General features: G+C 41.3%; 1 protein-coding gene across 15 annotated transcripts in view; it reads right to left on the bottom strand.

Moving 5' to 3' along the window:
* LOC146675136 (receptor-type tyrosine-protein phosphatase delta-like) overlaps nt 1–12,046 on the bottom strand; it is a 419,238-nt gene that overhangs the window by 136,935 nt on the left and 270,257 nt on the right. The window contains exon 1 of one of the 15 annotated variants that reach the window (XM_085400209.1): nt 3,292–3,759. The exons of the other annotated variants lie outside the window; for them this stretch is intronic. The gene's annotated coding sequence lies outside the window, so the exon portion shown is untranslated. Of the gene's footprint in view, nt 1–3,291; nt 3,760–12,046 lie in introns of those variants that run through there. 15 annotated transcript variants of the gene reach the window in all.

The following is a 12,046-nucleotide window of genomic DNA, read 5'->3' as shown; positions in this document are numbered from 1 at the left end:
AATTTGAAGCAGGGTGAACACGGAAACAAAACAAGACAAAGCATTTAAATCAGTCGCAGAATTGGAGAATGGGCGCAAACGGGGAAAGAACAAGCTCAGCTTCTCCCTCCATCCCCTCCGCTGCCAAAAATATTTACGCCTCAACTTTCTGCCCTGACAGGGTGATGGACAGTAGAGGTGATTTTGCTTGGGCGTGAAAATAGGCTTCTTATTATTCCAACCCAATGGCAACTTGAATATCAATAAAAACTGCTAGCGTTCCCCTATGTGTAAAACCAATGCCCCGTAGCGGTGGTTTTTATCAAGCAACCCACCCTTGACGCTAGTTATGCAGCACTAGAGGTTACGGGAGGAAATGCTTGCCAAGTAAATAAGTGAGTGAAGCGATTGAATAGAGAGGAAAAACACCGCGGGACCACAGCCAAAGTGAACCAAGGGTAAAGTCATGATCACTTCATTATGCCGCGGTGCAGCTCAGTGTTGTGCGAAATCAAACTGCTTTCTCATTTGTCACAATGCATCAGGCTGGCCTCTGTGAGGTGGGGGTTCTGTAGTCGAAAGAGGACCCCGAAGCACAGCCGCACACGCCAGATTAGCAGGAAGAAACTTTTAAGTGTGCCATATACAAAATGCACGTGCGAAGTACGGCGTGAGCTTCGTGGACGTGAACCTTCGTGGAAGCGTTTTCCCTCCAGAGCCCATCAAACTTCTCTCTCGCATCCACCAGCCACCCACCCTGCCAGCTAGCCTGCCTGCCAGTCAGTGGGTAGCTGTTAAGGGCCATTGTTGGCACAAAACAAGCTAGAATACACCCACTGGATTACAGGGGGCAGGCAGCGAGGGGGGGTGATTGCTAACAGACATATTGGCACTCCATCTCACCCAGTTCCAACACCATGGCGCCTGATAATTGCGGCCTCTGTGTTTACGTATCCATTTTTGTAATGTAAGTGTTGATTTCTCATTCCACACTTGTAATAGGGGCCCTGGCCTTGGAATTCCTCAAGTAGAGCTCTCTCTCTTTCACACACAGAGGCGCATGTAAAAGCACACACGTAGTACAAAAAAAAGTTTTTCCTGACATTTCTTTCTTTTCTTATTTTAAAGTCTTGAAAAAACAAAATAAAGCAGTGAGTCAGAGCTACTTATCCGTGCTGAGACAATGGGAGTGTGCGGAGCAGGCACACTTGTTTTTAACCGGCCTCGGCTGTGTGCCAGTTACGGATGGTGGATAAGGAGATATTTAAAGCTCCCGCAGTCCTTCCAGACATCTCTGTTACACCGAAGGCCCTGCTGTCAATTAGCTTTTATCGGCGAGCTTAACATTTAACCAACCAGTGGCGCGGCAATCAAATCGCACAGCTAAGCGAATGCGCACTGGAAAACGAGCAGAAATAATAGAAGCGTCTGAAAGATCTCGAGTTCCCTTAAAACATGAAGTTTTCAAAACACCCGCTTTTCCCTCCAGCCACTGTCAAAAATGTAGGATGTGATTTCAGAGTGTGCTTCAGGCACAGAAACTGAAGAAAAAAGGAGCAGATCGGCAGGCACGCTAAAGATGGCCCAAGCCCCTTGTAGGCACTTTCCAACCCCTGATCATTTTTCAATTTAGCAGCTTGAATGCCACAAACTCTTTGCATCCTTTGCGCGTGCACGTTCACACAAACACGTTCGTGTTTTCACAGGTTCAGACTTTGCTCACCAGCTGCATATCGTCTGGGAGGCTTTAGAACAGCAGAAGGTGAAGGATGAGGGGTTGGAGTGCAGATGGCCGCGTCGGTGCCACTTTTCGATGACTGAGACTCTTTTCTCCCTTCAGCGACTTTGGGAGGCAGCACTTAAAACGCAACGCCGCCTCGGCGCGTGTCCATTTTGCCTCCCTCTTTCGAGTGCTGCTGAAAGTGGAACTCGAATGTGTGGTGACAGCATTAATTGTGCTGTGTCAAAATCGGGCTAATTGTTTGAGCCTGGAACAGTCGAACGTGAAGGTACAGTGCAGAGATGCTGGGCGTGCTCTTCCCAGAGTGCTCACTGTGCGATGAAAACGCCTGAGCAAACACCCACATTCACTCTGATTTGAATGTTTAAATACACACACACACACACCATACTGGCCTTTCAAATCACCTCACTAGCCGACTCTGCCTTCGATCCCTGCCTTTTCATTTACCCAGACAGCAACACCACAACACATCTTGTCACTCTTTCATCCATTTTTTTTACACTGTAATCCCACCTAACGTGAATTGCTGATTATGTAGTTATACACATATTAATTTCCATCAAGCTGATAAACTATCATTTCATCCTTGGGGACATTTGTTACATTTCTAACACTGGTTGCTATACCTTGCATAAAGTTTTTCTTTCTTTTTTTTCAAGCAAAAGAGGAGGGATCTCTAATCATGGCTTGTAGCCCCTCTCTGCTGCATTCTCCTCAGTGGCTGGAGAGAATGAGTCCCCTAGTGGCCCAACTGGCACACTGAGCACAGGTGGCATGTACTCCTGGAAATAAAGGCTCGCTTTCACCTGACTGACAGACAAGTGCTGCTTTTATTATTCTAATTTTTTAAAAGCAGTTAACTGTAACGCCTCCTCGTCAATAAACACTAGAAAAATGTTCTAAAAAAAGACAGGTAAGATGAGGGACCTCTGGAGAGTTTTTAGAATGCACTTTGAAAATTCCTCGCACTCCACTCGCTGCCTACAAAGGCAGGATGCACTAATACGAACCGTATACTCACGACAGCCACTCGGCTTATAAAGAGGGCTTAAAATAACGTGTTTTTTTTTAGGATAACACAGCGCAGAAAAAAATAGTTACCAGTTTATTTTAAAATAAATAAAAAAATAATGTAAAAAGCAAACGTAAATATTATAAATACATTAAGTGCGTGCGGATAATCTACTGAACACCTCAACGCAAACCCCACGTCATGACCAAAATATAGCACAGACAAATTTGCTCACGTGCAGGTGCATTTTAAGGTTTTTGTTTTTTTAAATCAGCCAGTCAAAGGAAGCTATTTCGTGTCATTCCGCGCGAATTTCTTACTGTAATGTGGCCCTGAAAGCAACATCGCGTTGCGCGAGTTCACAAAAAACTACAAGTTGGACACACGAACACGGCAGCGCGAGGACAGAAAAGCCCGTCCACATACGTGTAACGGCCCCCGCTAATGTTTGAACCAACTTCGCGAGCCTGTGCGCGCACCTCAAATCACTGCGGCAGCCACTTCACTTCCCACCGTCACAACCTCCAAACTCCCAGGCTCGTCAAACATCTCTTACCTTATCACCATTTTGCAGTCACTCTCAAACTCAGTCTGTCCTTTATTTTTTTCTGCGTAAAGGGAAGTCGAGTTTCTTTTTCTTCTTTCTGTTTTACATCCACTAAATGGCAGGCGAGTCCCGGGGAAAATACCGTGGAAGAAAGAAATCCGTCCTCAGGTCCTTCTTCTTCTTTCTTTCTTTCCTTCTTCTTTCCTCCCCCGTCTGTTCGTTCTTATTTCGCGTCTTTCCTTGAGATGTCCGTCACCGGTGATTGGGGGGGGTGAAAAAAAAAACACGCACGTGGGGCGTGTATAATATATTCTCTGGTTTGGGTCTGTCTCTGTTGTGCTCGTTAGATCTTCATTGAATTGAACGTGGCGAGACTGTGGTTGTGTTTGGAGAGCGCGGTGTGCCTGGGACACACTGCTCTCTCTCTCTCTCTCTCTCTCCCCTCACTCATCCGCCTCGGTACGTCTGTCTGAGTCTCTCTCTCTCTCTCTCTCTCTCTCTCTCTCTCTTCACCGAGACCTGAGCACGAACTTGGTGTGTGCGTTTGTGTGTTTTTGCGTGTGTGAAAGGGTGGGTGGGTTGGGGGGAGAGGTGACGTCACTCAGCGAGGTCCCACTCTGCCAGCTCTCCTGGATCAACTTTCCTTCCCAAGTCCACTGCAGGAATGTCCATTTGGACATGGCTATTTTAGAGGAAGATTGGTGTGAAAGGGAAGAGCCAGAGTGGGTGTGAGTGTTTAGATTTGACCTGGTAATTATTTTCAGATGCTAAATCAAGACAACCTCTTTAGCTCCCATGTGTCTCTGTATGTCAGTTATTTTAGAGTTGTAAATGTGTTGTAAAGATTTCCCCCCCTTTTTAAGTCATTTTGAATCAGATTCCAACACGATGTCTATCAGCAACAGACTGTTTAATACAAATAAAAAGATGTGTCTATGCTGCACATATTTAGAGAGAATCCACAGAAATGAGGTGTGAGGTCAAAAGGGGGAATTGAATGGCTTTGGTTGTCAAGGAGGCAGTACATTACAAACAAGTAGAAATCAGTGCAGTTGGTCAGGAACATCTCCCTCTAACCATCATCAGTCAGGATAGTTCATTGCTTCATCTACAAATCAAAGTTAAGACTCTATAATGCCCTCATATCAGACTCCGCCCCCCCAAAAGTAAGTATGTTTCTTTTTGTGGGTCCAAGCCTATTAAAACTGAACTTAGCTTAAATAGGCTTGTGAGCACGGGACATGGTAGAAGTAGAGAAACGTTTTTCTCGGGTCCTACCTACTTCCTGTCACCATTACTTATTTCATCTGTAGTTGCATAAAGTCACAGAATGCCACTCACTTTCTATGATCTCTGGTTACAGCATTGCTCTAAAGGACTTCCATTGTGGATGTAGTTTCATGGTGGAATGTATGCTACCATCCAGACATGTTTGTTTTCAGGGAAGGTCTTGCTTATTTTAAGCAAGCCTATGTTAAACCACAACAGTGTGGTAAAGGTCTGGTAACTGAAAGGGGCCTGTCTGCAGTCCAGACCTGACACTCGTTGAAAGCTAGTCTGATTATAAAACCAAAACAATACAACAAATGAGGAACTGATGGAAAGAAACACCGCAATGGAAAGAGACAATCTAACGAGCATCTGGATAAAATGCCAGCCACTCCACTGAACTGAAGTTAGTGCTCTAACACACAAAAATGTCCACAAACATGCTTATTTATTCATGACATTTTCGCAGTTACTTATTGTCAGTAATTGACCTGCAGTCTTCCCAACTCTGGACAGCTGCTGGCTAAACAACAACAGCCTATTATAAGCTAACACTATGATGGCATAGTGCTAGCTTGAGTGTCCTAAAAAGCACACTTTACCTCTGACAAAAAAAAAAAAAATTACAATCTTACATCGTATGACTTTATTCACTACATGTTTGACTCTATCATTGCTAGATCCAACCTCAGAGAAAGTTTTACTAATTCTAGCTAACATAGACTAACAGCAGCTAACACTGGCTAACAACCGCTAACGGAGGCTAAGAGCAGCACTTATCGACAGAAAAGTTCAGAATATCCTCAACAACTCACATCAGCATCTGAAGTTAGCTTCACTGACTCATCAATTCGTAGAAAACTCCTTCCACAAAGTTTTACAGCCACCTCCAGAGTAAATAGAGTTGGACAGATTGACAGCTGAGGTAACAGCGGACTGACACCTTACACTCACTACAGATGAAAAAAGAGTCTTTGGGGTGATTCAAGGGGTAAAAATATAAAATACTGAAAAATATATAATTGGCACATATCTGCTTTTTTTTTTTTTTTTACTGATTTATTACTAAATGTTAAGATTATTCAAATATGCTACAACATAGTGTGTAGAAAATTGCTCAGAAACACTGGCTGGTCATGGCTGTTATGAGGTATAGTCTAGATTTAATGTTTTTGATATCTCTTGGCTGACTAAAATATATTAGCGCTACACCTTAGATGTACTTCTTTTGCAGGGGTAAAAAAACAGAATTCAGTTGCAATCTACTGACAGCTAGTGGTGAGATTTTATACACTGTACCTTTAATTTCAGCTATGGGTTACCAGTAAAGAGGTAGTCTCCAAAATGATCAGTTTCTGTGCTAATACTTGTATAGATGCTGTATTATGTAAGCAAGACAAGATGAATCTGTTACAAAGTGCAGTACCTGAGTAGTAGTTATAGCTTTTATAGCTAGTAAATGCAGCTGCCAAGCCAAGAATAAAAACAATACCATAAAATAATCAATCTTAAATACGAGTTGTACTGTACTTGTGTTTGTTACTTGATTATAGATGGTTGCTTTTCCCCACAGTGGACAAACAGAGATGTAGCATTACCTACATTTCCTGACTTTGGTTTGGTTCATAATAAATATCATTGTGTACAGTAAGGTGCCTCTAAACCCTCCTGAGAGACACAGATCCCTGTAGGGATCTTATATTGATTCTTTTGTCAAACTGAACCTAAAGTGCATGCATGCAAGCATTGCTTCTTCATGTAGGAAAACTGCCTTTACATATGCAGGAACTAAACCAATGCCAGCCTGTTGATCAGGAACCTCCAAGTCTAAGAATTCCTAGATGTGGTTCATGCATGTCTATGTCACCGCCTAGGCATAATGTCACACAACAAGGGGATAATATTGCTCTTTATAACACAGTGAAGTGAATGGACCTCTGATGTAGGGCTACAGAAAATAACAGCAATGGCCTGGGGAGACAGATGACTAAGACCAATAGTGTTTTCGGAAAAGTTGCCTCTATGGCAGCAAGCCAAAACCTCTGATGAACAACCTGGCCCTGCAGACACGTAGATCTAGCATCCAACAATAGTACACTGAGAGACAGAGAGACAGACTACTGCAGTCAGCAGATCTGTTTTCTTACCGGCACTCAGCCACGTCATGTATCTGATTGAGTAACCGTGATGGTGATTTACACCTGCAAATTATACCCAGCTTCATTTTGTAAGGGCAGAATTAGATTCAGTCTATGCATGTAGAAAAAGAAAGTGTTGGTTTTCTGACAATGAACCATGGAGCAACTCGATGAAATTACTGTAAGGTGAACTATTGGCCTCAACTGCTGGCTATGAGAAAGCATTGTGGGAGTGAGACTGTTGTGTCTCAAGGCACAATGCACTGTAGATCACAAATGTGTGGATATCACGACAACACTTTCTTGGATTGTTTGGAATATTATTCTTATGTAAAAGGAGTAGAGGTTGGAAAGCTAATTTGGTTGTAACAATGAGGTGCCAGATTCCAAACATTTAAAGATTCAATTTCATTCATAAAACTCAATTTGCTTTAATAAAACAATTTTGTTGACATTCACCCTTGATGCATGACTGCAAGAGATTTTGTTTTTTCAAATCTCTCAACAATATTGTTGATCTTTGAATATAATTGCGTGGCACTAGATATTAGATTTACAGTTCTGCTCTGCTTCTAACCTTGTTCTTTTATATTCTTGGCACCATCTATAGCAGTAATACAGCAGCACTTGTTGATAAATGGGGGCAAGGGTAGGATTTATCAAGAGGCTGCCTTGCTCCCCTATCGTGGCTGAACTTTGTTGCCCAACAAGACACGGTAGTCTATAAACCAACTGTCCTTCAATAAGAAGGATCCAAGAGAGACCTGGGAAAATAGATTACCACCTGCTGCAGGTTTACCTACCAGCACTGACAGGAAAAGGACAATTTTAAAGACTCTAGCAAGGGAAAATTTCTTTGTTGTATTACAGTGATAATGCATTAGTGTTACATGCGTCAGTAGTGTTTGAAATCCTGCAGTGGACATATTTACATTTATATGTGCGTGGGGTCATGCAAAGTGAAGCACTGATTGACATTTACTATGTAAATACAATGCAAATGCTAGTAACGATGCTAAAGGTTATCCTGTATCAATATGCATTCACTTTAGATGAATAATGTAAATAAACCCTTTGATGTATGTGCTTCCCTGTGTACGTACCCACACAATAAATCTTTGGGGATGATTCTGACTTTAGAAAACTAATTAACATTAAATATTCTCAATACTTTGAAATTCAGTGGAACTGCTTTTTTCTTTTTCAGTAGACAAAAATCAGCAGTTGACTGTTGAATAATTTGAATGCCATATTCAATTATAAGCAAAGTCAGCGCTGTGGATATTTAAATAATGTGCTACGCAAGCTATCTGAATTCTGGTTGAATATGTTGGCAGCTATTGCAGGTACTGGCATGATATTTTACACAAACATTAGGCAAATGTCATTCTTCTTCTAGTTTTGCCGACAGGTCAAAATTGTTCACATGTCCTGTCAAATATCTCAAAACTAGCATAACTATTGGCACCAGTTGGTTTATAGAACGACTCGTAATAACTTCGGACATATCCTATGACTTTTCAGTCTTATACTGCTTTAAAGTTGAAACAGCTTCAGATTTTAAACAGATACTTACATCTGTTAGTTTTCAGTTTTCAGTTTTATATGTCATATGCAAGTTAGCACAGGGTCAACATTGCAATGAAATGTGTTTGATGAGCAGCAGTAAGAGAAAATATAATAAAATATAATAAAATAAAATAATAAAAAAATAATAAAAAAAATAGAAAAATAGTAAGGAGCAAAATATTAGAGAGACATGGTAAAAGAGAAAAGATGACTAAATATATATGTATCTATAAATATAAATATATGTACACTAGTGATTAAATAAGAAAATCTTGAAAAGTTATGTCGCATGTTAGCATTTAGCCCCTATATGCTTCACTAGTATCGTAACTGTAGAGTTATTCTTTGTTAAAAGTACCGCAAGTCCCATTTAGCAGTGCAGCATCTTAGCCTTTCACAGCTCCTTTGTGCCATGGTGCTTGAGTTGGTGGATCATTTCTGCTTAAGTTAAACCTTTTCCCTCTGCAGGGTCGTCAGCAGTGTCCTTGTGGACAGTTTAAGCTACTGTACAAAGCAGATTAATTCATTAGATGATTTTTTGTACTGGGTGCATTGTTTAGTTCTTTGGGATCACACCTTAAAGTCACATTTATGTGTTGTGTTTCAGCTTTGAACCAGCTTGATGAGTGGTTCTATAAGTTGTGGGGAGAGAAACAAAGAACCTTTATTTTGCTTAAAGAGGTTCTGAGTAATGTTTGTCAGATGAATTTGAAAAAAGGCTACTGTTGACACACATTATCATTGCTCAACAGGTTTGGGTCAATTCGAGTGCAACTCAATCCAATAACTGTTATATCAGTAACACTTCAGTTAGTGTTTTGATTGCAGATAATTTGCAGAGTAACTCTGATTATACAGACTATTTATAATTCAGCAACCACATTTAATGCTAGATTTAAAAAAATCAACAACAACCAAAAAAAACCCCAATATCTTTCACTGTCAATCTTCTCATACCCCGAGGTTCAGGCCTTCTCACCCTTGACAAGTTGCTGGCACTTTACAAATGACTGTCTGTCAAATCATTACTCTGGTTTCTGTGACCAAAGACAGCACCATGTATAATGCTGCAGAGAAGAGAGGCAACTTATCTGAATCAAAAACAAGGAGTGTTGTTTTCAGCTCCTCTCGCCCAGGAGTTGATACATTTATAGCCCCTACCTCCCCCCACAGTCCCGATCAAGTAAACCAGTCATCGTAAAATTAATTTCCCCATCAAGCGAGACTCGCGCTCTTTGGGATAACAATCTATCTTAAGCGGATAAATCTAATCCAATGTGTTGAGACAGATGGAGATTGACTTATTTATGGCCGCTGCCCATGCAGTTGAGAAAGAGAGGAAGGAGGGTGGTGGGTGGAGGGGGCTAAGTGCAACAAATGCCAAGGTGATACTGCACATATCTCCAAGGCACGAAAAATGTAAACCAACACCCAACTCTAGTCCTTGGCCGAGACATCTAATACTTCTCTCCTTCTTGGAATCTGTCAGATGTGATGAATGGCTAAGCATACAGTCATGCCTTCATGAGCAATTAACATTTAGTCAAAAATTGGAAGACTTAATAGTCAAAGAGTTCATCACAGACAAAACAAGGTTTTTATGATGTCGCCGAAACGATTGTGATGTTTAAACGTGAGATTGATTGCCGTAACTACGCAAACGATATGGAAGAAGTGACTAATTTACTGGTCAGACGCCAGACAGCTGTATAGAGACTTAAACAATCACTGATAATGCCTGCACAATTCACTTACTGACCTACATAACTTGGAGACTACACAGTCGTATCACACGTCTCTGAGGACAAATCACACTTTAATGTCTCTTTTAATGCCAGACCATTAAATTAACCCTGTTTATCTTTTTCAAATTGCTGCCTTCGAGAATTACCTTGACCCAAGATGGCTGTCTCATGACGAAGGGTGAAAATTGTGTATTATTATTAGTTATTTTCTTGAAAAGTCATGATGGCACAAAGAAAAATTGTAACAATCAGAGTGAACTTTGCAACCTTTAACCGAATTAATAATTTTTAGGTTAATAGTTTTCTGCAATGTTAAGTTATCCTGAATAAATAAGCTACAATCCTTATAACTCTCTGTCTCTCTATCTGATCCGATTTGACTGACACTGCAGCGAATCCAATTTTGATCTAAATGTTGACAAAGTTCACAGACACTGTGACACTGACATTTTTTAAGGTTCAAATGCATAAATCTCATGCAATAACATCCGAAAGATATTATAATATTAGACGAGCTTACTAAAGGTCTGCGTTTCATGTTTGATCTGTTTTCACTTGCTATCAGCTGTGCAGCACGTTACATCAATATGCCATCCAAAAGGTAGTGAGACCAAAGAAGCACACACGAGCGCAGACTGCTTGTTCATTGTGTATTAGTTGCATAATCCATAGCTCGGTGTGCAACAATGCGTCAAATATTGCCCTTCGCACAGAGGGTCGCAAGCATATCGACAACGGGAACGCAATGGGCTGCACTCCTAAGGAGGTAACTTGAACTCTTATGTGACCTGAACAGTTTTTCCTTTCACGGGGCATGTCATGATGAGAAAACCAAAAGCTTAGTCATCTGTTCTGAAACTGCTGAGTCATGAGTAGTCAATATCACCTTATTATGATGTCAAGCGGAATCAGATTTGCAATGAGGCTTGTGGATGGGGCCTCGGTTTGATTTAGTTTAGTGCTGGCATGGGGTGCAATGAGCTGAAAAGCAATTAGGTCCATTAAGAGATCAACTGGGATGGCGTGAGCAGCCGCGGTGTGCAGCGGCCTGCACAGAGACAAAGAGAGAGATAAAGGTAGCAAGGGAGAGAGAGTTGGACAGATTGAGTCAACTCCTGCCTGATGGAGTCACTCTGTGGAACCTAGCTCAGGACACCGTCCACTAAACCGGCTAAAATGTGCATTTGGATTAAATGTTAAATTTATGTGTGAGTGAAGTGAGTCGGGCACAGTGTTCCCCTTACAAGTCTGCATCAACACTGCTTTCATACACTTGATATGGTAGGAGGAAGATTAAAGGAAGTGGAGGTGGACAAGTGAAAGTGGATGACAGGGGCTTTCCCCCAAAACTAATCTAACCGCAGCAGCACTTGACTAATATTCAGTCAGCGTGAAGTCACATTTGCAGCTGTGGAGGGCCCTTCTTATGCAGAAGGAGGGTATGCATATGCAGGTAAGCTGTGAGAACCCACTACTCTCCTCCTTAAGTAGCAAACAGCTGTCACGGTGAATACCAATACCTAAGTTGTTGTGCCTTTGAGTTATGTTATGTGCTGTTTCCATGCAAATACAGACCTTCTCAAAAGAATGAACATATGGTCTGTATACTTTATGCGCACTATAAGAAAATACAGGTAAGAACTTAGTAAGCGCCAACAGGCAGGGTTAAAAAAAATAAAGTCATAGCAGAAGTGCAAAAATGTGCAATTCCTGGAGTGGCCACTTGAGGGTGACCCAATTCTGCTGGATGTTTCTTCCTGTTACAAGGGAGTTTTTCCTTCCCACTGTCGCTAAGTGCTTGTTAATAGGGGGTTATCTGATCATTGGTGTTTCCTCTGTATTATTTTTAGGGTCCCTGCAATATAAAGCGCCTTGAGTTGACTGCTGTTGTGATTTGGTGAGCTATAAATAAAACTGATTCGAATTAATTCAGTGGATGACTTTTTAAAAATAATTTTTAATTCTTTTATAAGTTAACTGTTTGGATTTTGTTAGGGGACCGGCCGCTTTGACCTCTGTACATCATGACTGTCTGCTAGACAC

This window comes from Rhamphochromis longiceps, linkage group LG3, assembly GCF_057381845.1.
Source record: "Rhamphochromis longiceps isolate RC_006_pf linkage group LG3, R_longiceps_female_GT1.1, whole genome shotgun sequence".
NCBI classification, from domain to species: domain Eukaryota; kingdom Metazoa; phylum Chordata; class Actinopteri; order Cichliformes; family Cichlidae; genus Rhamphochromis; species Rhamphochromis longiceps.
The sequence above is the reverse complement of the archived record's forward strand: the minus strand, read 5'-3'. Positions and strand labels throughout refer to the sequence as shown.